Source organism: Pleurodeles waltl, chromosome 10, assembly GCF_031143425.1.
Source record: "Pleurodeles waltl isolate 20211129_DDA chromosome 10, aPleWal1.hap1.20221129, whole genome shotgun sequence".
Lineage (NCBI taxonomy): Eukaryota > Metazoa > Chordata > Amphibia > Caudata > Salamandridae > Pleurodeles > Pleurodeles waltl.
The window spans coordinates 309,875,513-309,901,742 of NC_090449.1; the positions used below are offsets into that span (position 1 = coordinate 309,875,513).

The window sequence follows — 26,230 nt, forward strand, 5'->3', positions numbered from 1 at the left end:
GCATGTATTTTTTTTTCTTCAAGCAGTCAAGTGAAAAAGCAAAACTAAAATATGTTGGTTCTTCCATGACTCTGTGCTTCTGGCGTGGAAAGTTGTGGGAAAAGACCTGACGTACACGTGCAAAGGTGGCATCTATATAGACAACGTGACGTCAGAGACTGCTCCAACGACGCTGACGACGCCACACGGATCCGAACGACGGCGCGCGCAGGGTACTGCTCAGCAGAAAAATTCCAGATTCGAAGCTGACGCCAGGGAATTCTAAGGTAAGTAATCTGCAGCTAGATAGTCTAACAGATAATTCGTTACTGAAGGCAAGTAACTTGTTCTTCTAGGACCTTCAACTGGTAATTGAGAAGGTATGCACTTGATAGTACATACCCCTTGGAAGCAAAGCTGTCGGCCACAAGTCATTTAGTCTCGCTCTCCTAGATGACCTATTTAAACTTGGTGTTCACATTACTGTACAATGGGAGAGTGCTTCTGTGCTGGGACACCAGGCTCAGAGTACTCCTGGTTTGATCCAGCCAGATCTTGTAGTACGACCAACTGGGGTTTAGTAGCTCGGATTAATTAGATCCACCAAATCGTTGACCATTATAAATTGGCTATTAAATACTGATTACTATTGATAGCTTACTCTACTAACCGTACAACTGATGACTTGCCTGTATTACCAGCAATGACATTTTTTTTTAAAACGCCCTGCTGGACTAACACACTACAACCTAAAGGTCAGATGTACAAAATTATTTTGCAGCAGAGTAGACTGTAGACCCTAAACACGCAGGGTTTGCGACTATAGAATTCCTTTTTGAAATATGCAGACCTCTTTATGCTAGTAGAAAGTCATTATAACTCGTTGAAGCAGTTTTCTGCCCCTTTCCAAATAGCAGATGGGGGCGTGAAGGGGGCCCCACTACCTGTTTGCAAGTCTTAGTGCATAAAAGATTTTTGACTGCAGTTAGTCATCAACCATTAGGCTGTGAGAATCTTAGTGGGTGCCCTCCCGGGACTAGATGGTGAGCATAAGGACCTCTGCATGCTCGCTCAATGTCTTACCAGCAGGTCAACATGTGTGCTTTAAAAAAAAAAAAAAAATGTTGCTTGCTGGGAGTGCGAATGCTTGTAAAGCGATCAGCTGTCCATCTCAGGCCTTCATCCCTGCCTTTGCAGCTGTATGTAGAGTTCCCAAAATTCGACCTGCTTCAAAAATGGTCACAAAGGAGGTTTTGAGACCATCTGATGTACATTTTGTGATGCAATGGATTAGTACATCAAGCTCATCTCAAAATGAGGGGCAGTTTGAAAACCACTTGGAGTGTAGTTCGTTCATTTTAGTTGGTGAACCACCCTCAACAATGCACCTCAACTTCTTGGTCACCGTATCTTATCTCCGGTACAGCTTAAGGTCACTATTGTAGGAGGCTGGCCTAGCTTGTGCCAGGTCCAGTTATCCCTTATTAGTGTAGAAGAGGTGTTTCTAGCAGCTTAGGCTGATAGAAGGTAGCTATGGCAAAGCAGCTTAGGCTGAACTAGGAGACATGTAAAGCTCCTACTATACCACTGGTGTCATATGCACAATATCCTTAGAAAACACAATACACAGAAGTACTAAAAATAAAGGGACTTTATTTTTATGACAATATGCCAAAAGTATCTCAGTGAGTACCCTCGGTATGAGAATACGTTATATACACAAGATATATGTACACAAACCAAAATTATGCAGGTAATAGGAAGAAAAGTAATGCAAGCAGTGTAAAGTTACTGTAGATTGCAATAGGAGCACATAGGTATAGGGGCAACACAAACCATATACTCCAAAAGTGGAATGCGAACCACGAATGGACCCCAAACCTATGTGAGCTTGTAGAGGGTCGCTGGGACTGTAAGAAAAGCAGTGAGGGTTAGAAAAATAGCCCAACCCAAGACCCTGAAAAGTAGGTGTAAAGTGCACCTACTAACCCCAGAGAGCAAAGAAGTCGTGATAGGGGGTTTATGCAGGAAGAACAAACACCAGCAATGCAACAACAGTGGATTTCCGGACCTGAGTACCTGTAAGACAAGGGGACCAAGTCCAATAGTTGCGACAGTGTCGTGAGTGGGCAGGAGCCCAGGAAATGCCAGCTGAGGGTGCAAGGAAGCTGCCACCTGTTAGAAGAAGCTTGGAGTTCTGCAAGAAAGAAGAGAGCTAGGAACTTCTCCTTTGGAGGATGGATGTCCCTCGTCGATAAAGCTTGCAGAGGTGTTCCCACGCAGAAAGACCGCAAGCAAGCCTTGCTAGCTGCAAGGGTCACAGTAGAGGTTTTTGGGTGCTGCTGTGGCCCAGGAGGGACCAGGATGTCGCCACTTGGAGGAGGAGACAGAGGGGGCGCCCAGCAAGTCAGGGAGCCCTCACAGAAGCAGGCAGCACCTGCAGAAGTACCTGAACAGGTACCTGGAAGAAGAGTGAACCGGAGTCCACGCGAAGTCACAAAAGGGAGTCCCACGACGCCGGTGGACAACTAAGAAGGTTGTGCACTGCAGGTTAGAGTGTCGGGGACCCAGGCTTGGCTGTGCACGAAGGAAATCCTGGAAGAGTGCACAGGAGCCAGAGCAGCTGCAAATCACGCGGTACCCAGCAATGCAGTCTAGCGTGGGAGGTAAGGACTTACCTCCAACAAACTTGGACTAAAGAGTGACTGGACTGTGGGAGTCACTTGGCAGAGTTGCTGAGTTCCAGGGACCATGCTCGTCATGCTGAGAGGGGACCCAGAAGACCAGTGATGCAGTCTTTTGGTGCCTGCGGTTGCAGGGGGAAGATTCCGTCGACCCACGGGAGATTACTTCAGAGCTCCTGGTGCAGAGAGGAGGCAGGCTACCCCCAGAGCATGCACCACCTGGAAACAGTCGAGAAAGCCGGCAGTATGAAGCGATACAAGGTTGCTAGTAGTCGTCTTGCTACTTTGTTGCGGTTTTGCAGGCGTCCTGAGCAGTCAGCGGTCGATCCTTTGGCATTAGGTGAAGAGGGAGATGCAGAGGAACTCTGGTGAGCTCTTGCATTCGTTATCTGAAGAATTCCCCAAAGCAGAAACCCTAAATAGCCAGAAAAGGAGGTTTGGCTACCAAGGAAGGAGGCTTGGCTACCAAGAGAGGTAAGAGCCTATCAGAAGGAGCCTCTGTCGTCACCTGCTGGCACTGGCCACTCGGAGCAGTCCAGTGTGCCACAAACACCTCTGTTTCCAAGATGGCAGAGGTCTGGGAGACACTGGAGGAGCTTTGGGCACCTCCCCTGGGAGGTGCAGGTCAGGGGAGTGGTCACTCCCCTTTCCTTTGTCCAGTTTCGTGCCAGAGCAGGGCTGGGGGATCCCTAAGCTGGTGTAGACTGGCTTATGCAGAGATGGGCACCATCTGTGCCCATCAAAGCATTTCCAGAGGCTGGGGGAGGCTACTCCTCCCCACCCCTGCCACCTATTTCCAAAGGAAGAGGGTGTTACACCCTCTCTCAGAGGAAATCCTTTGTTCTGCCTTCCTGGACCAGGACTGCCTGGACCACGGGAGGTCAGAAACCTGTCTGAGGGGTTAGCAGCAGCTGCAGTGGAGACCCCAGAAAGGCAGTTTAGCACAGAACCCGGGTACTGCCAGAGCCCCGGGGCATCATGGAATTGTCCCCCCATTGCCAGAATGGCATTGGGGGGACAATTCCATGATCTTAGACATGTTTCATGGCCATGTTTGGAGTAACCATTGTGACGCTGTACATAGGTTATGACCTATGTACAGTGCACGCGTGTAATGTGTCCCTGTACTCACAAAGTCTGGGGAATTTGCCCTGAACGATGTGGGGGCACCTTGGCTAGTGCCAGGGTGCCCACACACTATGTTACTTTGCACCCAACCGTCACCAGGTGAAGGTTAGACATATAGGTGACTTATAAGTTACTTAAGTGCAGTGGTAAATGGCTGTGAAATAACGTGGACGTTATTTCACTCAGGCTGCAATGGCAGGCCTGTGTAAGAATTGTCAGCGCTCCCTATGGGTGGCAAAAGTAATGCTGCAGCCCATGGGGATCTCCTGGAACCCCAATACCCTGGGTACCTCAGTCCCATATACTAGGGAATTATATGGGTGTACCAGTGTGCCAATGTGAATTGGTAAATTTAGTCATTATCTGTTAGTGACAAAGTTTAAAGTAAAGAGAGAGCATAACCAGTTTCTGGTTAGCAGAGCCTCAGTGAGACATAACAAGCATACTGACAACATAGGGTTTTCACTATGAGCACTGGGCCCTGGCTAGCAGGATCTCAGTGAGACAACAAAAACACCCTGACATATACTCACAAACCGGCCAAAAGTGGGGGTAACAAGGCTAGAAAGAGGCTACTTTCTAACAACTATCGACCAAAGAAAACAATCTTTTGTCCCCTCAGGATCTTAAAAGTTGAATTCCCTTCCCCTTAACAACTAGTTCCAGTAACTACTTGAGATCTGTGATTACAATAAGTTTATTGAGGATGTATGAGACCAATTTTGTACAGTTTGTCGTTGCCAATTAAATATATGTTTTTAAATAACTTTTTCATTCTATTTATGGGTGCTTACACCTTTACAACACTAGAGCCGTTCATTACCTCCCTAACTTTTATTGTGTCTTTTAACGAGTGCTGCCCCCTCGCTCATTACCGTGAGGTATGAAAGATACAGTTGTGCTTTGGAGTTGTATTTTCATCTTTCCGAAAGGGATTGGTAGCAAATTACGCCTAAAACATTTGCCACCACGCTTCTTCTGAAATCGAATGGTCTAATCTTTTAAGCTGAGTTACAGATCGAACAGAGTTTTTTTGCCTCATTATGGTAGTAACTCTGCAATTAATAGACACTTTATTTTAGCAGAAATTAAACCATTTGCCTGCCATTTCTGTAGGGCATTTCACCTTGTGTTGGAAATGGCAGTCTTAATTGGATTGTCATGTCCTTTTGGAGTAAAAAGAAGCCCAGAGTTCGATACCCTCATCCTGCAGTTGCATGATGAGGCTGATGAGAAGGAGAATGATGATGATGATTGTGTAGAACTCCATTCCTGCTTGACTGGTAATGAGCTAGTAGGGAAAATCTAAACTGGAAGTGTCTAGAGGTTCTGCCCAAAAGATGGAGTGAAAGGAGGGATGGTGCATCATCTACACGATCTTAACTGCAGATGTTACATACCTGAAGTCATGTGGACTTGATAACAGGGGTGAACATTTGTTTACAATTGCATATGAACTGATTTGGAAAACTGTTCTTAAAACTAAGATTAGGGGTGTGACCAAAATGGCTGCCAAGTGACAGCTTGTTCCCACAAAGCACCATCCCAGCGACATTGCAGTCTCCTGCATGCCTATAAAACAAAAATGGCGGCCTATTCTGTAACTGACCCACAAAGGTCCCAGTGTGCAATTCTGGGCTGTGTGAAAATACTCTCGGTCCCAGAGGAAGAGCGCTGACCGATGGCATGTGAATGAACAGCACAAGATGGAAGCCACGCATCTAACTCCCACAGAGTTTTTTTGCCAACACCAAGGCGAGGATCATCCCTTGCACGTCAACAAGCAATAATGCTTTGGTCTGCTCGTGTGGACTCCCTCTCCAACAGGTGGCCCAGCTTGGATAGCTGCATCAGATGGCCTGGGTCGGTGCTTCCATCCCTAAAGCAAGAGTCATCACCTAGAAGGCAACTAGCACAGATATCTTCATTAGTTTCTTTTCTGTTTATTTTTTTTTTGCTTTTTAGGCATTGCCCCGAGCCTGGGCTTTAGCTCAAGGTCATCTCATGCTGTGAGTGATCACCTGTTGGCGGACGTCATGAGTGATGCTATGGCTTCCCAATGTATTGTGCGAGTTCAACCCTTGGGGTGATGAGCATCAGGGATGGTACCCTGAAAGGGCCTGACACACAACCAGATTCTTCCTCCGCTTTCAAATGGGAATCATTTCTATGGTCTGGCCTAGGTCTCATCTGATACAGAGACTGTGCCTTCATACCCACCAATGTGAAGGTCACTCTTGAGTAGAATGGGTACAAATTGAGAAATGTTGCCTAGCCCCCCTCCTTCCCTTATCTTGGCCTGTACCAGTCAGGTGAGATGGACTGAGCTGTGGGATTGATGCAGCTACTACACAGTGCCTTGAAGTGACGGATCCGCACTACAACAGCCTAAAGGACCTCTTTGATAAACCTGCAAACAGTGAATTAATAGTTCTGGGATAGTCCTCATGAGGTTAGTGTACACTATTAGGAAAAGTCATTGTGCTTTACTGTTTTAACTATAGTGACACTCCTTTATACACAAAGGAAGAGAACTGCTTTAGAGTGTAGTTTCCCTTTTCCTTGGCCTACAGAGACCCTTACGACTTGAATAGGAGTGTAACCTGTGCGAGAAAACCAAATCTGCAACTTCCAAAATTATAACTCTACATCTTGTGGGTCATTCAGAGTTTTGATATTTTCCTGGCTCGGCTCGGCTCAGGATCAGAGCCCAGACCTGTTGTCACACTACGGTGTCCAGTAATTAAATTTTCTCCAGCAGCAGGAACAAAGGTTGCCCCCCACACAAAAGGGAGCAAATAGCACTACTTCTCCTTGATCCTGAGGAGGAAGGGGTGGGGCTGAATGACCTGTATCAACCATCCAGCTGTCGCACTGCACTAGGGCCTGCCCAAGCCCACTGAACAAAGGAAAGTGCCCAGACAGCTGTTGCCAAACCACAGAGGGGCCGTCTTTGAAATTCTCGAGTGCAAGTTCCTGACAGTGATGTCAGCGAGGGATGGAGCTGGGACCCCCAAAAGCTCATGCGACCAGTGGCTCCTTCATGATGTCATTTTGGATTGTCCCAATATGCTGTGCAGGAGGGTTGGATCAAGGGTGGAGCGGTGATGTGGCACCCCAGGATTGGGTGGAGATGCTTGTCTTCTGGAACCTTCCTCTCCCCTTTAAAAACTCTTGCACAAGGGGAAGACTCTCTCTTGGCTGCAAACGTTCTATCTGCTTCGCTGCTGGATCCTGGTTTTGCCATGGAGAACTGGAAGGAGGAATCACCTGACGCCCCCACTCAGGGCTGTCCAGTTGACCCCAGGACCAGTGGGTCTCCAATAGGGCCATTGAGGCTGTCCCCCTTACTCCACTTGAGGGCCAGTTGGTTGAAGCCCTGAACTTTGATGTACCCACCAACAAAGTTACAAAGGAGAACTGGTGCGGGAAGCCAGGAGGGCCTGCTTTTGGAGGACTGCACTGCTTTGATGGTGAGGAGGGTTGCTGCCACTGACTCTAGCGGACACCAGGAGTAAAATGTGCCCAGTATTGTCCAAATCCGCCCAATAGGGCTCAAGTTATGGCACTTTAGAGATTGGGTATCTTTTGACCTTATCGGCCACCAAGAGCGTGGGGCTCTGCGGCAGGTCTGGTAAATTGGCCTGGGGTGGGCCAGGGCCCGGGGGATGGCAGAAAAAAAAAACCTAGATCTATTTTGGTGGGGGAGATAGCATGCATGGGGCCCTCTCCCCATGTTCTTAACTCGCTCGATGTTCATTGCAGGGGCCGCCCCATCCTGACCCTTGTGTATGCGTAATTATGGAGAGGCATGATGGGCTCATGACCCTATCCCAGGGCCCCAGGAGGCAGCCTCGAGATCACCTGAGCGGGCAGAGACACAGGAGTGCTGCCGGCTCCTGCAACAGCATGCGGGCATGCTGCTGCAACAGGAGCCGGTGAGGGCATTCCAGGGAGGGCTCCCCATGCTGTCCTCTAACTATGGCAAGCTCTGAGGTGCCCGTGTTGGACCGGGCACCCTTTCATGATAGAAAAGCGGTGCAAAGCCGCATTCCATGGAGGATATCTTCAGGGCTCTCCCCGGCTCTGTGGGAGACAAGATACTATAATATTCACTGCCCTCAGGAAACGCTCCACATAATGCATTGTGGGGCCTTTCTTTTGAAATCACAGTTTTGCTCATATCTTCACTTGTTGTTGTCCTAAAATGGTGGGGCCACCACCAAATTACTCAGAATGACAAGCTTTTCCCCTTGGATCGTTTTCTGGGTCCCCACCTTATGTTTAGAGGGGTGCAAAATCGGCCCCTTTCCAAAGCATTTTCAAGCTTTCCCATGGCTGGAAGTTTTGCTCTACAGCTGGGAGTAATTCACCCTCTTGAGGCCTTGTGTGTGACAACATTTTGGAAGGCCTAAAAATAAATGTGCAATGCACTATGCTCTCTAGGGGCTTATTGTATGATTACATTGTAATGTTTTTAATGTGATTATCCTGTAATGCGGTTTCATGTGGTTATACCCTCGGGGCTGAATGTATGGTTACACTACAATGTTTTTCACTATGCCGTTTTCATGTGGTTACGCCCTCTAGAGGATAATTATATGGTTACGTTACAAGGCTTTTTCAGTCTATTTTTAATGTGGTGCACTCTAGGGGCAGTTCTGACCATTACAGTCTAATGCCAATTTTTGGAAAGAATGCACAAACGGTCAGTTTCTGACAAAAGTTTTCATTGGGTTTCAGTGTTGATTGCATATGTCTTAATCCAGCCAACATTATTGTAATTATGACAATGATTGATGCCAAAGTAATATCCTTACTACCTCTTGACACTTTGAGTTGGGTGACCGGTGCTTACACAATGTTAGCTATTGTATGTTCCATCTGCCAATGTATATTTGTAAATACTTCGGTAGTATTTGGTAGTGTGTGCAAATAAATTTCCTTTTCCTTTTCTAAAGAAACAGTACTGACTGGACAATAATTTATTGAGTGTTATTATTGCGAGCCAGTGATTGGTGATTCCTAGCTGACACCACCTCCCTTGAGTACTCCGTAGACTGCTTGCCTCGCTACCCTGTTGAAATTCAAGCGATAAAATGCTTTTAATAGCAGCTCCCTGCTTGTGGGAGCAATGTTTTTATCTGTCTTCCTGCATGCATATTTGCATGCAGGGAAGAAAAATGAAAACTTTGCTTTCTGACAGTGGGAGCTGTTTGACAGCCCCGCTGTCAGAAAACTGACTTAGTTTACTTTTGCTTGGTGGGAGGTGTCCGCTCCCACCATGAAAAGCAGACAGCGATGTCCTGGGGATAGGCAACCCGGGACATAGGAGGAGCTTGCTCCGGGGTGTGGCGATCCCATAGGTCATCAGTGGCTTCTCAAAGGGGGCCACATGCCCCCGCCCCCCCCAATGGGTATAGTTCCAGGGAGGTGGTGGTCCCTAGTGGAGTAGGGTGGGGGGCAGTCAGGCCCCTGCATTGAATTACATTTAAGCCCAGGGGAGATCATGGTACCCAGGGCTGTGGGGAGCCCCAGTGGCCCCACACACTTAATATTTGTAGCGCATTGAATTTAATAATAGCCCCGGGGAGGTGGCTGTGGAGGGAGGGCTGTGCCCTCCGCATTAAATTGCATCTAGGCCCTGACAAGTGGCGGTCCCCGGGGCTGCGGAGGGCCAGGTGGTCCCTGCACACATAATGTTTTTAGCCCCATGGGCCACGCAGCCACCCACACCCCGCATTAAAATTTACCAAAGGCCCCGGGGCGTGAGAATGACTAAGCGCAGGAGTCCATGCCTCGGATTATTATTATTATTTTTTTGCTGGATCTGCTGCGAATCACAACACCAGAGCTAAGGGGTCAAGGTGACCTACCCAGGTCCCCCCCCCCCCCCCCCCCTTTTTTTTTTAAATTTTTTTTTTTTTTTTTTTTTAAATCACTTTTTCTGGAACGTGGCTGAAGCAGAGTCCCAACATGGCTGTCAACACTTCTTGTTGAGTGTTGGCAGCAAATCAGATCTCAGCACTAGATCAGAAGGGGTCGCAAATTCTTTGTGTGTGTGTGTATATATATATATATATATATTTGGGTTTGCGTTAATTTCTCTAAAACTATTGAACAGATTTACACCAGATAATAACAAGCATTTTCAATGCAACGGGGCTCGCATTTGCTCGAGTTGGAGCTATTTGCGTTGTAAACTCCTAACCTAACTTTTCTTGCCACACAAATTAAAAGAAAAAAAACACAGCTCTATCGCGCTATGTAAAACGCAGTGCGATCGCGCTGAAATTAAAAACGAAAAAACGGAGCGCGATCGCGCTATGTAAACCCCAGCGCAGTCGCGCTGCGGGGAAAATTAACAGATAAAGTAGTCCAGAAACTAGGCTCAAAACATCGAGCCTCGTATGTTTCTAGTAGTGTACCGGTGCTGTGTAGTCGGTCTAAACACCGGAAAAGGCATGCCTTTCACAAATGAAAGCAAGCAGATTTTTAAAGAGCAAGCCCAGGAACCAATGAAAGAGACTGACGTGACCTGGGCGTAGTTTGAAGCCCAAAGAGAGATTACTTTATGGATGGAGCACTTTGCGCTCGCACATAAAAAAGGCCTCTTTATGGACTAAGAGCTACCTTTCTGCCAAATTTGGTGTAATTCCGTCCAGCGGTTTCAGCGCTGTCACTGTTCAAAATCCCAATAGAAAAATGAATCAGGGAAAGATGAGTTTTTGGACACAACATGAAGGGGAGCTGGGTAGGCCAGCCCAATAAATAAATAACTATTTAGCATCACATTTTAGATAAATAGGATTGGAACAGGACAGTATCCGAGAAGCACTGGTGCCTCACAGTCCAAACATCCTTGGAATGCCCATTTGGAATGTGCCATTGGGGACTCAAACACAGTCCTTGGGAAGTATGTTCCTCTCGGGTAATCAAGTTCTCTAGAAGTTTATCACCTCCATGCAGTCCCTGCTGAATCCTGTTGATAGCACCCCTGACTTCTGAGTTTGTCGGGAGATGTCTACTTGGAATTGCAGAAAGCAAGCTGTCAAAGGATAAGAGACATCTAAAACATTGAAGGGATGCAGTCTTTTGAACAAAATAAGAATGACTTGGGGTTCCTAAGAAAGAAAGAATGAGAATTGGGATACTCCCTCACAAACGTGACAAATTTCCCACCCACCATTTCACAAGTTCCACAGGCTAAAGTGGAACTTGTAATACTGTGGACTGGATATCCGTCACGTTTGTGATGGAGTATCTTATCCACCAACGTTGTAATCAGGCCCATAGTAGTACTGGTGCTGTACCCCTGCACACCTCATTATGTGGAATCCCACAAAATCAGCTGACTGCTGGTGGAACTGCTGTGGTACAAGCACTCTAACCCAATCTACTATAGCGCTGCTCCAAATTCAAATGATATTGACAGGGAATCTTCCGACAAACGCAATATTTAACACAGACATTCTACAATTTCCAACATACACAATCGTTGTCCTACCAAACAAATATATCACCTGTGATTAAAAAGAGGTGAGGCCGTAACATGGGCACTGTGCACTACCTAATAGGCAATCACTGTTATGCGGAGGTCCGATGTGATCCCAAAGTAAGGCATCTCGATGCAAACTATTGAAAAATCTCAGCAGCCCTAGACCACAAAGTAATTTAGTTTGAAGAGGTTTGGGGCCTTGCATCACTACCATGGTGAAATAATTTAAGCAATTCCCATAGACCGAAGAGTACTCTAGTTCATGCACAGCCGGGCCTCCGACCATCAAAAAGTGACACTAGATACATCGATCTGAATACATTGCACATAGACTAAAGCAGACTGTAGCACAAACTATTACCACACAAGTGCTAAGGTTGGATATGCCCTACAGCAGAACACACGATGCTGCAGATGTAGCGCATATGTGTTCAAAATACCAATAAAAATAATTAAACCATAAAGCTGTTAATAACGTTAGCACACATATGTGCTTGGTACTTCAAAACTACACTCCACAGCATCAGCACTGTATAGTTTGTTGAATTTTTAACAAAGTGCACGTTATCAGTTTTACTTGCTTTTCAAAGCGAATGCTACCTTTGGAAGTATTCCAAATGTGGCATTCTTATTGGCACCAGATTACCGTCGTCCTGCTCCAACACTCTGGGGTCTCTCTGGCTGATTGTGCTGAGCCTTTTAAGCCTCCTGGAACAAGCCGTCCAAGAAGAAAAGCCATTTGCTAAATTGTGAATAAAAATCATTGAGGGCTAATGGAGCCTTGGAATAGGAGTTGTTAGAAGCACTGTGTGAGGGGAATATAAATAAAATATGCTGAAGTGATTGATAATCTTCGAACTCCTCACTATGTAGTGAATGTTAGGTAGTTGGCATTTGTATGGTGCTCTTTCTGCCACAGGTATTGCCTCGCAGAGTTGTCTGTTTACTTTCCAACAAATTTTGTGTGTCTGTCTCCCTGTCTGTCTGTCTGTCTGCCTTTGTTCTATAAGGCTTATGCTAGAAGCATATGGAGCAATGCAGGCAGAACAGAATGTTTAGGTATTTACCTTCAAGTCTCTTAGCCATCGTAGTTAAATGGATAAGTATGATATTAGCGTTTTCTCGCATGGTGGAGCAAAAACCTGTTGTGTGCCTATATAGGGAAATTCAACTCCATCCTTTTCCAGCTCCGTAATCTAAACATATCAGGCTGTGCTTGCTGGACTTCTAACAACTGAAGGATTCGGAGTTTATGAATTGTATACACTCACTTGTGTGAATGAATAACCATTAAAAAAAAAACCTCAAACTAAGCACTCTTAGTAAATCTAAAGCAAATATTACATTTATCTCATGTTGCCTAATCTGCCAAGGAAAATTTCCCAAGGCTCGAAAGACCATATTGGCCTGAGGATAAAACTTATGCAGCACCATTTTTGCACACCTTCCTCATCTCAAGATTTGGCCCAGGCAAGAAATGGAGTAATGAAGCTCCAGTGACCCGTTTCAGAAGGCTGTTATTGTACGTCTGAAATGCTACTCAAGAAACGCTTGGTTACTCAGTGCTTCATATGTGGAACTAGTCTACAGAAAGCAAAGGCTAAAGCAGTAGTGTCTACACTGCGTGCTCCATTGTAACACCTTAAATCTGATGGATATTGCCAGAGATGGGGGTTGCCTGATATTGGATTAACGAGGCACAAGATGGATTCCAGACTAAGCAGCCTTTGTAATCAGTGAGACAGCATTTAATAGCACTTGGCACAGGCTTCTGAGCAGAGCTTTGAGCAGTGGCACTTATTCCTCTGCAAATTATGCACTGTCTAAGGTGGCATTTGTGAGTAAAAAGAAAAAATGAACAATAAACTGGATTGGGGGCCAGAGTGATTACCAGTGGTTGAGATTTAATAAAGAAAAAGAAACAATCCTACTATCACTATTTGTGTGTTTCTCTGGAATGAGTTCAAACAATCTACTATAGGTCTAATTGATTCATTGTTGGGCTCCAAGAATCCAAAATGGCCTGAGTTCCAAGAGAACTAACTTCCCATAACCTGGGCCCCTCATGGGAAATTAACTGGTAAATGCATTCACTACCACCCTGCACTGACCTTCCTGGAGGTAGCTCTCACCAGGTAACATTACCTCTAACATACCGCATATTGAGCTTTGTTCGACAGATGGAAAGCAAATTATTCACAACTTTTTCTAAACTCTCCTTAACTCTTATAAACTCTCATTTGCATCTTCTGTTTTTCTTTCTTCTCCTGCTTACCCTCCCCTCCCAACATTTTTTTTCTCCTTTCCTTCATCTCTAGTGCTGCCACTGGTGTTGTGTTTCTACCTGTGGATTCCTCACCTTCTGAATAATCCCCAATGCGCCAGCATTCATCGGAAATCTTTACTTTCTAGCTTTCCATGTCGACGAGGACATCCCAATGGAAAGGCTCCACATGCGACTCTGTATGATGTCATCAGAGCCATAAGAAGTCCTTGCGGTGTGCTGACCTCTGTTCCGTTTTTTCCACGCCTTCAGTACTAAAGTTTTTTTCTACTTCTCCAGGTGTTACACTGTATTGAGGGAATGTTTTATCTAGTTTTCTTCGAACTACAATGTCTCTGCTGAGGATGTCTGGCTTTAAGCCTTGTAGGTAGTCTGGGGGTCATATATCGGTTACTGACCCTCATGAGAACTGTCTTTCGCTGTCGGTGTTCCGATCATGACGTCAGGGGATGCTCTTCATACCAGAGTATGAACCCAAAGGCAATTAAAGAAATCAAGGTGAAGCTGTTCCTGGCTAAATAAAAGAAGAAGTGAGGCCGTCAAAGATCTACGTTTAGAGAGGAGTCTTCAAGGTCCATACCTCGAGAAAAGTCATCTCATTCTCATGAGAAGCGGCGTTGCCACAGTTCTCAGCGTCGCTCAACTCAAGATGTCAGCTTGACGTCTGTGTCATCGGTGTCCAAGTCTGGGCGCCGTTCAACTTATGAGGTGAGCCCTACCCTTTTGCACCCGCATGCAAAGTTGGCAGAGACATCAGTGGAGCCGTCTTTGGTAGAAAGCTTGGCGTTTCCCGAAAGTGCTACGGCACACTTCTCTCCTTTTACTCTATCAGAGCAGGAGATTGATGAGCGGGAAGTCAAGTGGGGTCCAAGCTCAAGCGTAATATCCAGCCTTTCCGGCTCCTGGTGCAGATCGATCTGCATTTTCAAATGCAATGTTTAGCATTTTGAAAAGGGCCATGACCCCTACTGGTGTGCCTGCAGGCCCCATGGGTCCATTAGCCTTCAGTCTAGTTTTCCCGCCACTGTATAAACAGGCTCCTTTTATGCCCTTTTTGCCCATAGCTCTTTCACCTTTGGGGATAGGGCCACTGGCGCCAATACCGTCATCTAATACTGTTCATCCGGCATCGACTCATTCAAAGCCTACCAGTGGAAAGGTCCCGACTCTGGCTTCCCCAGTGCCGCAGCATTCATCCTTGATGTCAGTTCATTCTTTATCGACGCCAATATTGGAGTCTAGGTTAAGGTCAAGAAGAGAGGCATTGAGAAGAACAGCAATCTCTGGAGGAGCAGCAGGAATTGGTGGAGCATGAAATCCCTTTGCATGCTCATCGTTTTGAAGGGATTGAGGTGCAAGTGGTCTAGACACTTCCATGGAGTGGGAATTGCTATCTCCAGGAGGTATTTCGCCTCCTGAAGTAACTTCTTATCACAGTGTGAGCAGGGAAGCTTCTGACCTTTTGGAGTTCTCAACTCCTCATCTACTACATCAGACCCTTTGATTCCATTTAATGAGGCCTTGTCTGAGCCGGTTCTAGAAGTGTGGCAGAAGCCTGTGTCTACTCCAGCTGTTTCCAAGGTTATTGCTAGGAGATGTGGGGCTGCACCAGGTCACCCGCAATTCCTCAGCCAATATCCAACACCTGAAAGTCTTGTGGTCCAGGCTTCTTGTTCTGCTGAGTTGGCTCCTGGCTCCTTCCCTACAAGTCCTGCAGATAGGGAGTTGAAATGCATGGAACAGTGTGCAAAAAAGTTGTTTTCCTCATGTAGCATGGCGTTAACATCTATTAACGGTACATGTCTTGGGCAGATACAGCCATGCACTGATGGACTCTGCTAAGGAGGTGGTTCCTAAACTACCATAAGATGTGCAGGGACATTTTAAAGAGTTGTTGCAAAACAGTCAGGCAGCGGCTAAGATGGTCATTTAATCTGGCCTACACACTGCAGACTCTGTTGCCAGGGCCATTGGTACGTTGGTGGCCAGCAGAAGGCATGCATGGTTAAGGGGAGTAGGATTTTTCCCTGATGTTAAGGCCACCTTAATGTAACTGCCTTTTGATAGGTTGAAAGTATTTGGAGAGAAGGCTGACTCTGCACTAGAGAGATTCAAGGAGAGTAAGGCCACGGATAAGTATCTGGGTCTCTAATCTCTACAGCCCTCTCATAAGATTTAGGGGATTTGGCTGTGGCTCCTCCTTTAGCGCAGGCACCAGTTCCAGGGGCAACAATCTGCCAACCCCCTCTACAGGTCCTACAGAGGTCGGGATGACTTACGCAGTGCCGTGCGCTCAGCAGCCTTCCTCCTACTCTTCTTCATCTTCTGCAGGGAAACTGTTAGGAAATCAACCCTAGTTCTTTCTCCTTTCAGCAGCATGTGTTGCCCGTACGTGGAAGGTTGATCGATTTTCTTCAAGAGTGGGAGTCAATGACATCAGACTCATGGGTGTTGAACCTTGTAGGAAATGGCTATGCCCTTTCCTTTCAGGAGTTTCTTCCTCCTTTCCCTCCACAGCATTCTTTTTGTTCAGAGGATCACCTTCTGTTGCTTCAGCAGGAGGTACAAAATCTGCTGTTAAAGGGTGCAGTGTAGTTGGTTCTGGAGCAGGGAAGGGTTCAGGGACGTTATTCAAGATATTTCCTGATCCACAAGAAAGATGGTCATTTGAGACCCTTCCTAGACCTGAGGATTTTGAACTGGTACCTCAAGCAGGAGAAGTTCAAAATGCTGATCCTAGCTCAGGTGCTTCTGGCGCTGGACAAGGAAGACTGGATGGTTTCTATACAGGGAGTGCAGAATTATTAGGCAAATGAGTATTTTGACCACATCATCCTCTTTATGCATGTTGTCTTACTCCAAGCTGTATTGCCTCGAAAGCCTACTACCAATTAAGCATATTAGGTGATGTGCATCTCTGTAATGAGAAGGGGTGTGGTCTAATGACATCAACACCCTATATCAGGTGTGCATAATTATTAGGCAACTTCCTTTCCTTTGGCAAAATGGGTCAAAAGAAGGACTTGACAGGCTCAGAAAAGTCAAAAATAGTGAGATATCTTGCAGAGGGATGCAGCACTCTTAAAATTGCAAAGCTTCTGAAGCGTGATCATCGAACAATCAAGCGTTTCATTCAAAATAGTCAACAGGGTCGCAAGAAGCGTGTGGAAAAACCAAGGCGCAAAATAACTGCCCATGAACTGAGAAAAGTCAAGCGTGCAGCTGCCACGATGCCACTTGCCACCAGTTTGGCCATATTTCAGAGCTGCAACATCACTGGAGTGCCCAAAAGCACAAGGTGTGCAATATTCAGAGACATGGCCAAGGTAAGAAAGGCTGAAAGACGACCACCACTGAACAAGACACACAAGCTGAAACGTCAAGACTGGGCCAAGAAATATCTCAAGACTGATTTTTCTAAGGTTTTATGGACAGATGAAATGAGAGTGAGTCTTGATGGGCCAGATGGATGGGCCCGTGGCTGGATTGGTAAAGGGCAGAGAGCTCCAGTCCGACTCAGATGCCAGCAAGGTGGAGGTGGAGTACTGGTTTGAGCTGGTATCATCAAAGATGAGCTTGTGGGGCCTTTTCGGGTTGAGGATGGAGTCAAGCTCAACTCCCAGTCCTACTGCCAGTTCCTGGAAGACACCTTCTTCAAGCAGTGGTACAGGAAGAAGTCTGCATCCTTCAAGAAAAACATGATTTTCATGCAGGACAATGCTCCATCACACGCGTCCAAGTACTCCACAGCGTGGCTGGCAAGAAAGGGTATAAAAGAAGGAAATCTAATGACATGGCCTCCTTGTTCACCTGATCTGAACCCCATTGAGAACCTGTGGTCCATCATCACATGTGAGATTTACAAGGAGGGAAAACAGTACACCTCTCTGAACAGTGTCTGGGAGGCTGTGGTTGCTGCTGCACGCAATGTTGATGGTGAACAGATCAAAACACTGACCGAATCCATGGATGGCAGGCTTTTGAGTGTCCTTGCAAAGAAAGGTGGCTATATTGGTCACTGATTTGTTTTTGTTTTGTTTTTGAATGTCAGAAATGTATATTTGTGAATGTTGAGATGTTATATTGGTTTCACTGGTAATAATAAATAATTGAAATGGGTATATATTTGTTTTTTGTTAAGTTGCCTAATAATTATGCACAGTAATAGTCACCTGCACACACAGCTATCCCCCTAACATAGCTAAAACTAAAAACAAACAAAAAACTACTTCCAAAAATATTCAGCTTTGATATTAATGAGTTTTTTGGGTTCATTGAGAACATGGTTGTTGTTCAATAATAAAGTTAATCCTCAAAAATACAACTTGCCTAATAATTCTGCACTCCCTGTAGACTTGCTGGATGCATATTTTCACATCCCCATTCTGCAGTCCCACAGGAAGTATCTCTGGTTCATGGCAGGGTTGCAGCACTACCAGTTTACAGTCCTTCCTTTTGGTCTTACTTCAGCACCTTGAGCCTTCACAAAGGTGATGGCAGTGGTTGCAGTGCATCTCCTAAGGAGGGGAATATCAATATTCCCTTACCTGGACGATTGGCTGCTCAAAGCCATGTCTCCAGAGTTTGTGTTGCACCATTTGCAGGTGACAACTCAGTTGTTTAATCTGGGCTTTTTGTTGAACATGCCCAAATCTCACCTGGCGCCCTCTCAGCGCCTTCTGTTCATAGGGGCAGTACTGGACACAACATTAAATCATGTCTCCCACCCCCCCACCCTCCCCCCAAGAGGATTCGGACATTCAGGCTATGATTCCAGTGTTTCAGGATGGAGCAGTTGTTCCCTGTCCTAAAGGTCCTACGCCTGCTTGGTCTGTTCACTTCCTGTAATGTGCTGGTCACTCACGCATGTTGGCACATGAGGGCTCTCCAGTGGTGCCTCCACAATTAGTGGTTTCAACACAATGGAGATCTCAAGGAGTCTAAGACATTTTTCAGAGACACTGCAGCTGATCTTCGATGGTGGAGTGTGGGCGGGAACCTATCGTGGAGGGGAGGGGTCCATTTTGTCTTCCACCTCCAGTGACCAGAGTCATAGCAGATGCTTCCGCTCTAGGGTGGGGAGTGCATCTGGGGGATCTGGAGATCAAAGGTCTTTGGTCCCCAGTGGAACAGATGTTTTGCATCTCTTGGGGTTACAGGGCATACGTCTGGCTCTCAAGGCCTTCATTCCATTTGTGGTCAGTCAGTTCAAGTCTTGACAGACAACACTACCGCGATGTAGTACGTCAACATACAAGGTGGGGTAGGGTTGTATCTTCTCTGCAGAGAGGCTCTATGACTGGTCCTGGGCTCAGGACCTTTGGGTTTGCATATTAGCAAACCATGTGGCCGGAGTTCTCAGCATACATGCGGACAGTCTGAGCCAGCACTATACAGCCGACCACCAGTGTCAACTCTACCCAGAGGTGGTTCTTCACGTCTTCCAGTTATGGGTGACGCATCAGATAGACCTGTTTGCCACTCACAAGAATGCACATTGCCAGTCGATCTGCAGCCTCCAGTATCGGATGCAGGGAGCATTGGGGGGATGCGTTTCAGTTGAGCTGGGGCAACCGGCTAATTTACGTGTTTCCTCCCATACCCTTAATTCCTCAGGTTCTGAGGAAGATTCGCCAAGACCTGGCCCAAGTCATATTAATAGCTCTGGATTGGCCAAGAAGGATGTGGTTCACAGACCTCCTTCACCTCTCGCTGTGCCCTCTGCTCTGTCTCCGTCAGAGGACAGACCTCTTCTCACAGTCGCAGGGCCAGGTTCTACACTCCCACCTCCAGAGCCTGCACCTACATGCCTGGAGATTGAACAGGGCAATCTGAATTCTTTTTCTCTCCACCCAGAAGTGGTGGATGTTATATTATCGGCCAGGAGACACTCCACCAAAACTGTCTATGCTGGTAGAAGGGCTGAGTTTGTTAAATTGTGTGAGGAGAGGCCTGTTGATCCTTTTAAAGGCCCATTTGTCCAATGTTTTACAATTTGCTCTCTCCTTGGCACAACAAGGTTGAGCAGTTACGACACTAAAGGGCTATCTGTCTGCATTTATTTGCTTACCTGACCAACCCTCTTTGTTTAAGTCCCATATGGTTCTAAGGGTTTGACTAATAGGTTTCCTTACACTCAGTTTAGAATGCCTCAGTGGGATTTAAATTTAGTTTTAACGTACTTGATGGGTACACCGTTTGAATCATTGTATAGTAGCCCGTTGAGGCTCCTTACGTTTAAAACTTTTTCTCTTAGCAATCACGTCAGTTAGGCTTGTTATTGAGCTGTAAGTGTAAAACTCCAATTTAACACTTTCTATACTAACAAGGCGGCTTTCCTGCCAAAGGTGGTGACTCCTTTTCATTATGGCAGTCCATCACCCTTCCATCGTTTTACCCTCCTCCCCATCCCTCCAAAAAGGAGGAAAGGCTGCACCGTCCGGATCCAAAGAGAGTGCTGAGCATCTATGTGGACAGGACAAGAGAGTTCAGGATGGACGATCAGCTTTTTATTGGATAATGAAGGGCAAAGCCGTCCACAAAAGAAAGCCTTCAAGGTGGGTCATTCTTTGCATTAAGATGTGTTATGCACTGGCAAAGAAGCATCCCCCCCGAAGGCATTAAAGCTCATTCTACCACAGCTACGTCTACTACTTCTGCTTTGGCTAGAGGTGTACCTGTGTGGATATTTGCAAAGCAGCAACTTGGGCTTCCCTCCACACATTCACAAAGCATTACTGTTTGGACTCTGAAGTGAGGAGGGATGGTCATTTTGCCTGTTCAGTGCTGCAGGATTTCTTGGTATAGTCAGACAGACACCCACCTCCAAGTGTGGGACTTCTTTTGGATTCTATGCAAAAGGTGAGGAATCCACAGGTAGCTGTATCCATCAGAAGCACAAGTTACTTACCTTCGATAACGCTTTTTCTGGTGGATACAGTATCTACCTGTGGGTTCCTCACAGTCCCACCCGCCTACCCTCTGCCTGTCTGGTTATGCCAAGAAAGATTTGATTTGTATATATATTGTGTATGTATATATATGTATTATAAATAAAATCATCTCTTCACCTCAAAGGCATGGTTAAAATGAACAAAAAAGTGGGTGAAACTGACATCAGCACGCCGGCGAGGACTTCTTATGGCTACTATGATGTCGGACGGAGTCACGTGTGGAGCTGTTCCATTGTGACATCCTTGTCGAAGTGGAGAGCTAGAAAGAAAATATTTCAGTTGAATGCTGAATCATTGGGGAGTATTCAAAAGGTGAGGAATCCACAGGTAGCTACTGGGTCTGCCAGAAAAAGGCGTTACCTAAGGTAAGTAACTTGTTTATCTGTCCTTTTCTTTACTCCTTTGCCTCTTACCTTCATTTTGTCCTATTTTCTTTCTTGTCTTTTTCCCCACCTTTGCTCGTTGACTCGCTACACTTGTTTTATATAGCCATCGAAAACCAGCTAAACTGTTACAGCATCCCCTCCAAGGTATAGGTAAAAAGGCTGTAGAGTCATCCCTTTTTATTTACCTACTAGCTAATTGCCTTGACATTGAGGACACTAACAAGGCTTGTGCTAGTCCGTAGCTGGTTATAAATATCTGTGCCAGGGGCATCAAATTACATGTCTTTGAAATTCCATCACTATCCCCAAAGAAGAATGTGCAGCTCAGAAAGGTTCTAATCTGCTAATATCCACATTCTATACTGCAATCAGCCCTCGCTTCTCTTTAAAATGAAGGGCTGCCTGAACCTTTATGTCTCCAAGATATTGGGGTTCTGACAAGTCTGAGGGCCTGAGCTGGGGAAATTTTAGGTTCTCTCTTTATAGGTCATCTCATCTTTTAGTTTCCTCCCACCTTCCTTATCTGGTTCCATACTCTGCTGTGCCAATAAAAGTGGGCTACAGCAACTAAGAGATTGTGTTGCTGTTAGAAATGGGGTCTCTAGTTGGAACTCGGTTTGCACCCTGTCTAAGTAGGGACCCTCACTCTAGTCAGGATAAGGGAGATATCGAGCTCAGATAACCCCTGCTCACCCCCTTGGTAGCTTGGCACCAGCAGTCAGGCTTATCTCAGAAGCATTGTGTAAAGCATTTGCTATAATATGTAGTAAAACAGTGAAAACACTACAAAAGGACACCACATCAGTTTTAGAAAAATAGCAAATATTTATCTGTGTAAAACACAACCAAAACAAGAAAAATCCAACTTACAGTAATATAGATATGGTTTTTTCAAGATTTACTTAAAAATAAAGTTCCTTGAAGTTGATAACTCCATCTGGGGCTATCACAGTGTCATGAGCAACAAATCCAACAGTTCAGGCCGGCCACGGCGTCGTGGGCCAGCTATGGTGTTGGGAAGACCCGCAAACAGTACCTTGGAAATGTAGGGCGTTGTGATCCTCGCGATGAGATCTAGAGTCTGGTGTTGTTTCCGGAGGTTGGTGCAGAGGTAATCGGGCCCTTGAAGTCGCACGCGTTGCAGATCGAATTCCGGGCTGATGACAAAGTCAGGAGTGCTGGCTTGGATGGCGCGGGGCTGCGGTGCAAATCTGGACAATGGAACGTGCAGTGCACACAGGTCACGCTGCAGGCAGCGGCTCAGTGACGGAGACCTTCGGCATCGGTCAGACCAGGGCTGTGATGTGAAGTGGTGCGGTGCGACGTGCAGTGTATCCAGGTCATGGTGCAGACAACAGTGGCATCGTTGCTGAAGCGCTGTTTTCGTTAGGCCCAAGGTGCCGGTGCGGCGTGCGGCGGGCTCGGTGCGGTCCCCACAGGTTTCTGTGCAGACAGGGGCATCTGTTGACGACGAGTTAATGGTGCTGGCGTCAGTGGGCCAGGGCTGCAGTGTGTTGTGTACCTCACAAGCAGTGTCCACAGGCCACAGTGCAGGCAGGGGCTCCGGTGTCAGCGTGGAGTGTCAGTGTCAGGAATGCTCAGGCTGCAGTGCGAGCAAGGCAATGCAGAGTGGGGGGGCCCACAGGTCTCAGTGCAAGCAGCTGCTCGGTGGCGGCGTCAGATGGGTTGGGGTGTGATGGGGGGCACAGCTCCGTGTGGCCTCATCGGGTCACGGTGCAGGCAGCAGTGTCATTGACAGCATCGCAGTGGTTTTTCTTCTGTTGCAACACAAAACCCACATTTCCCAGTGCTGTAGGCAGATGAAGCTGAAGTCTTTGATATCCTTGAGACTTCCAACAGGAGGCAAGCTCTACTTCAAGCGATTGGATAAACTTCACAAGCAGGATACACAGCAGAGTCCAGTCTTTGCCCTCCTTAAGGCAGAAGTAGCAACTGTAGGCCAACCCAGGAAAGCACAGACCGCAAAGGGGCAGTACTCCTCCTCCAGCTCTTCTCCTTGGCAGAGGTTCCTCTTGATCCAGAAACGTTCTACAAGTCTGGGGTTTTGGGTCCACTACTTATACCCCTTTCGGGTTTTTAAGTAGGCACACTGCAAAGGAAAGTCTCTGTTGTTCACAAGATCCTGCAGTGTCCAGGCCTGACCTCAGACACACACCAGGAGGGTCAGAGACTGCATTGTGTGAGGGCAGGCACAGCCCTTTCAGCTGAAGTGACCACTCCTTCCTCCACTCTAGCCCAGATGGCCCATCAGGATATGCATGCTACACCCCATCTCCCTTTGTGTCGCTGTCTAGAGGGAATTCACAACAGCCCAACTGTCAGTCTGACCCAGACGTGGAATACACAAGCAGACAGAGGCACAGAATGGTTTAAGCAAGAAAATGCCCACTATCTAAAAGTGGCATTTTCAAACACACAGTTTAAAAACCAACTTTACAAATGATGTGTTTTTAAATTGTGAGTTCAGAGACACCAAACTCCAAGTCTCTATCTGTTCCCAAAGGGAAATTGCACGTAAAATTTAAATGCAGCCCGATGTTAACCTATGAGAGGGATAGGCCTTCAGGGATGTGGAATTCCTATCGCCCGACGCCCGGGACATCTTGTTTGGGGTCAAGGGCAACAAGTTTTTATGTTTACTTTGTCCTTGGGACAAGTAGGCCCAACCCTCTGCAGCACAAACTCTTTTGGCTGCCTGTTTACAGAGAGTGGAACTCTCTACAGTTGAGGTAATGTGTTTCCAAAAGATAATGCTGTTCGAACTTGTATTTATGGTTCATTATTTGAAAACCTTCATTATTAGGGTGAGTGCTGTAAATAAATGTTTTAAGGTCACACTTCACTACTGACGTTGGTTCCAGTACAAATAAAAAAAACGTGTATACACATGTTTGAAAAGTTTAGGCTATGAGGCTAAGTATAATGCTCCCAGAATGCTCTCTGATTAGATGCAAATGAGGTGTCATTTAGTAAAATGTTTTTGATGCATGCTAATATTTCCCAAAAATATTTCTAATGGAAAATCAGTGTAACCATTTTCAACACGATTATGGGAAGCATGAAAATAAACAAACACTGACAAAGCCAACTGATCTGACATATTTTTTATAAGTCTTTTAGTTTCATCAATGCGTGTCTTGTTTTGACATGGCTTTTGTAACACTTTATTGTTGTGGGAGCTACCAGGCCCTCAACATTGTAACAAACACTGGCAAAAAAAAAAAAAAAACGTTTTTGAACTCTAAAAGCACACGTTGCCACCAGTGGCATAACAAAGGCCCCGCAGCCGCCCTCCAGGGGGACCCTTCAGCACAGCACCTGCCCTGAGTGAGTCTGGAGAGGGGGCTCCTCCATGTTCTTTGCAAAGGGGCACCCTCCAGTTTCGTTACGTCACTGATTGCCACTGTAGTTCCTGACACTGAACAAAACTACTTTGTGTGCCAATGTGCTCCTTGTGGAAGAGAAGAATGCGATCTCTCACAGTAAAGCCAGCCGAAAGAGAGAGAAATAGAAGTTTAATAAAAACAAAATGTCTTTAACACCAGACCTAATTAGGGACCAAGACCCACATGTAGGTAGCTTTTTGCATGTCGCAAACAGCGACTTTCGCTGTTTGCGACGTGCAAAAAGCACATTGCGGTGCACAAACCCAGTTTTGCGATTTGGTAACCTGGTTACCGAATCGCGAAAACGGGTTTGCGACTCGCAATTAGGAAGGGGTGTTCCCTTCCTAATTGCGACTCGCAGTGCAATGTAGGATTGTTTTGCGAACGCGGGCGCGAACCAATCACAGTTTGCACCCATTTCAAATGGGTGCTAACACTTACACAAAAGGGAAGGGGTCCCCCTGGGACCCCTTCCCCATTGTGAATGTCACTGTAAACATTTTTTCAGAGCAGGCAGTGGTCCGCAGGACCACTGCCTGCTCTGAAAAAATGAAATGAAAACGTTTCATTTTTCGTTTTTGTAATGCATCTCGTTTTCCTTTAAGGAAAACGGGCTGCATTACAAAAAAAAAAAAAACGGCTTTATTGAAAAGCAGTCACAGACATGGTGGTCTGCTGTCTCCAGCAGGCTACCATCCCTGTGAGGCCGCCATTCGCAAGGGGGTCGCAAATTGCGACCCACCTCATGATTATTCATGAGGTGTGCATTTGCGAAGCCCTTGCGAATCACAGATTGTGTCAGGGACACCATCCTACATTCGCAATTTGCGGGTCGCAAATCTGAACCTACCTACATGTGGCCCCAAATTCTTAAAGAAAGTCACAAAAGTGCATCCATGGTATATGTCGTACCCCTATAAAATATTTGTGAACTGTATTTTAGCATGGGTAAATACGCATGTGTAGATTTGCTCATGTGAAAATCTATTGAGCATTTGCAAGTTCATTTTCCCTCCAGCCACTTTCTTCCCAACCCTGGAAGAAGTTCTAATTCTGCCATTGTCAGGAGTAAATGTCCAACCTTTCTTATTATGGGAAAATATTAGAGAGAAGCTGGTGAAGATCTTTAAAACATGCAGGTTAGTAGGTTTGCAGACTCAAAGGCATTCCAGCCCTGGAACTATTGCTTACTGCTTCCTCCAGCCCCAGTATGCAGATCTGCAGAAAGGTGGAAAAATAAGGAAATTGCTACAGTAGGGATTGAAAGTGCAAGTATTCAAGCCCTACTATGGTAGTAGCCCTGGCATAATCAGAGAGGCTATTATCAGAGCTCTTACATAATGAGATTGCTGCCATAATTTGGCGCCACACTACATGGCACCAAAGGGACAAGTAGATCTTTTTACAGGACAAGTAGATTTGAGAAGCAACCTGTCCTGTGGACAAGTAGATATTTTAATAAATTCCACACCCCTGGGCCTTGCAACAGTGAAACGCGAATTTGGCAGTATTTCACTGTTAGGACATGTAAAACACACCAGGACATGTCTTACCTTCTAAATACAGTGCGTCCTGCTAATGGGGCTACCTAAGGCCTACCTTAGGAGTGCCTTACATGTAGTAAAAGGGAAGGTTTGGGCTTGGCAAGTGGGTACACTTGCCAGGTGGAATTGGCAGTTTAAAACTGCGCGCGCACACACACTGCAGTGGCAGGTGTGAGACCTGTCAACAGGGCTTCTCATGTGAGTGGTACAAACAGGGCTGTAGGCCCACTAGTAGCATTTAATTTACAGGCCCTGGGCACCTCTGGTGCACTTTATTAGGGACTTACCAATAAATCAAATATGCCAATCATGGATAAACTAATCACTAATGCAGTTTACAAATAGAGCACTGGCACTTTAGCAATGA

At 46.2% G+C, this 26,230-nt stretch overlaps 1 protein-coding gene across 1 annotated transcript in view; it reads left to right on the forward strand.

Moving 5' to 3' along the window:
* Nucleotides 1–26,230, forward strand: part of RAB40C (RAB40C, member RAS oncogene family) — a 184,539-nt gene that overhangs the window by 81,390 nt on the left and 76,919 nt on the right. The gene's annotated exons all lie outside the window — the stretch shown is intronic.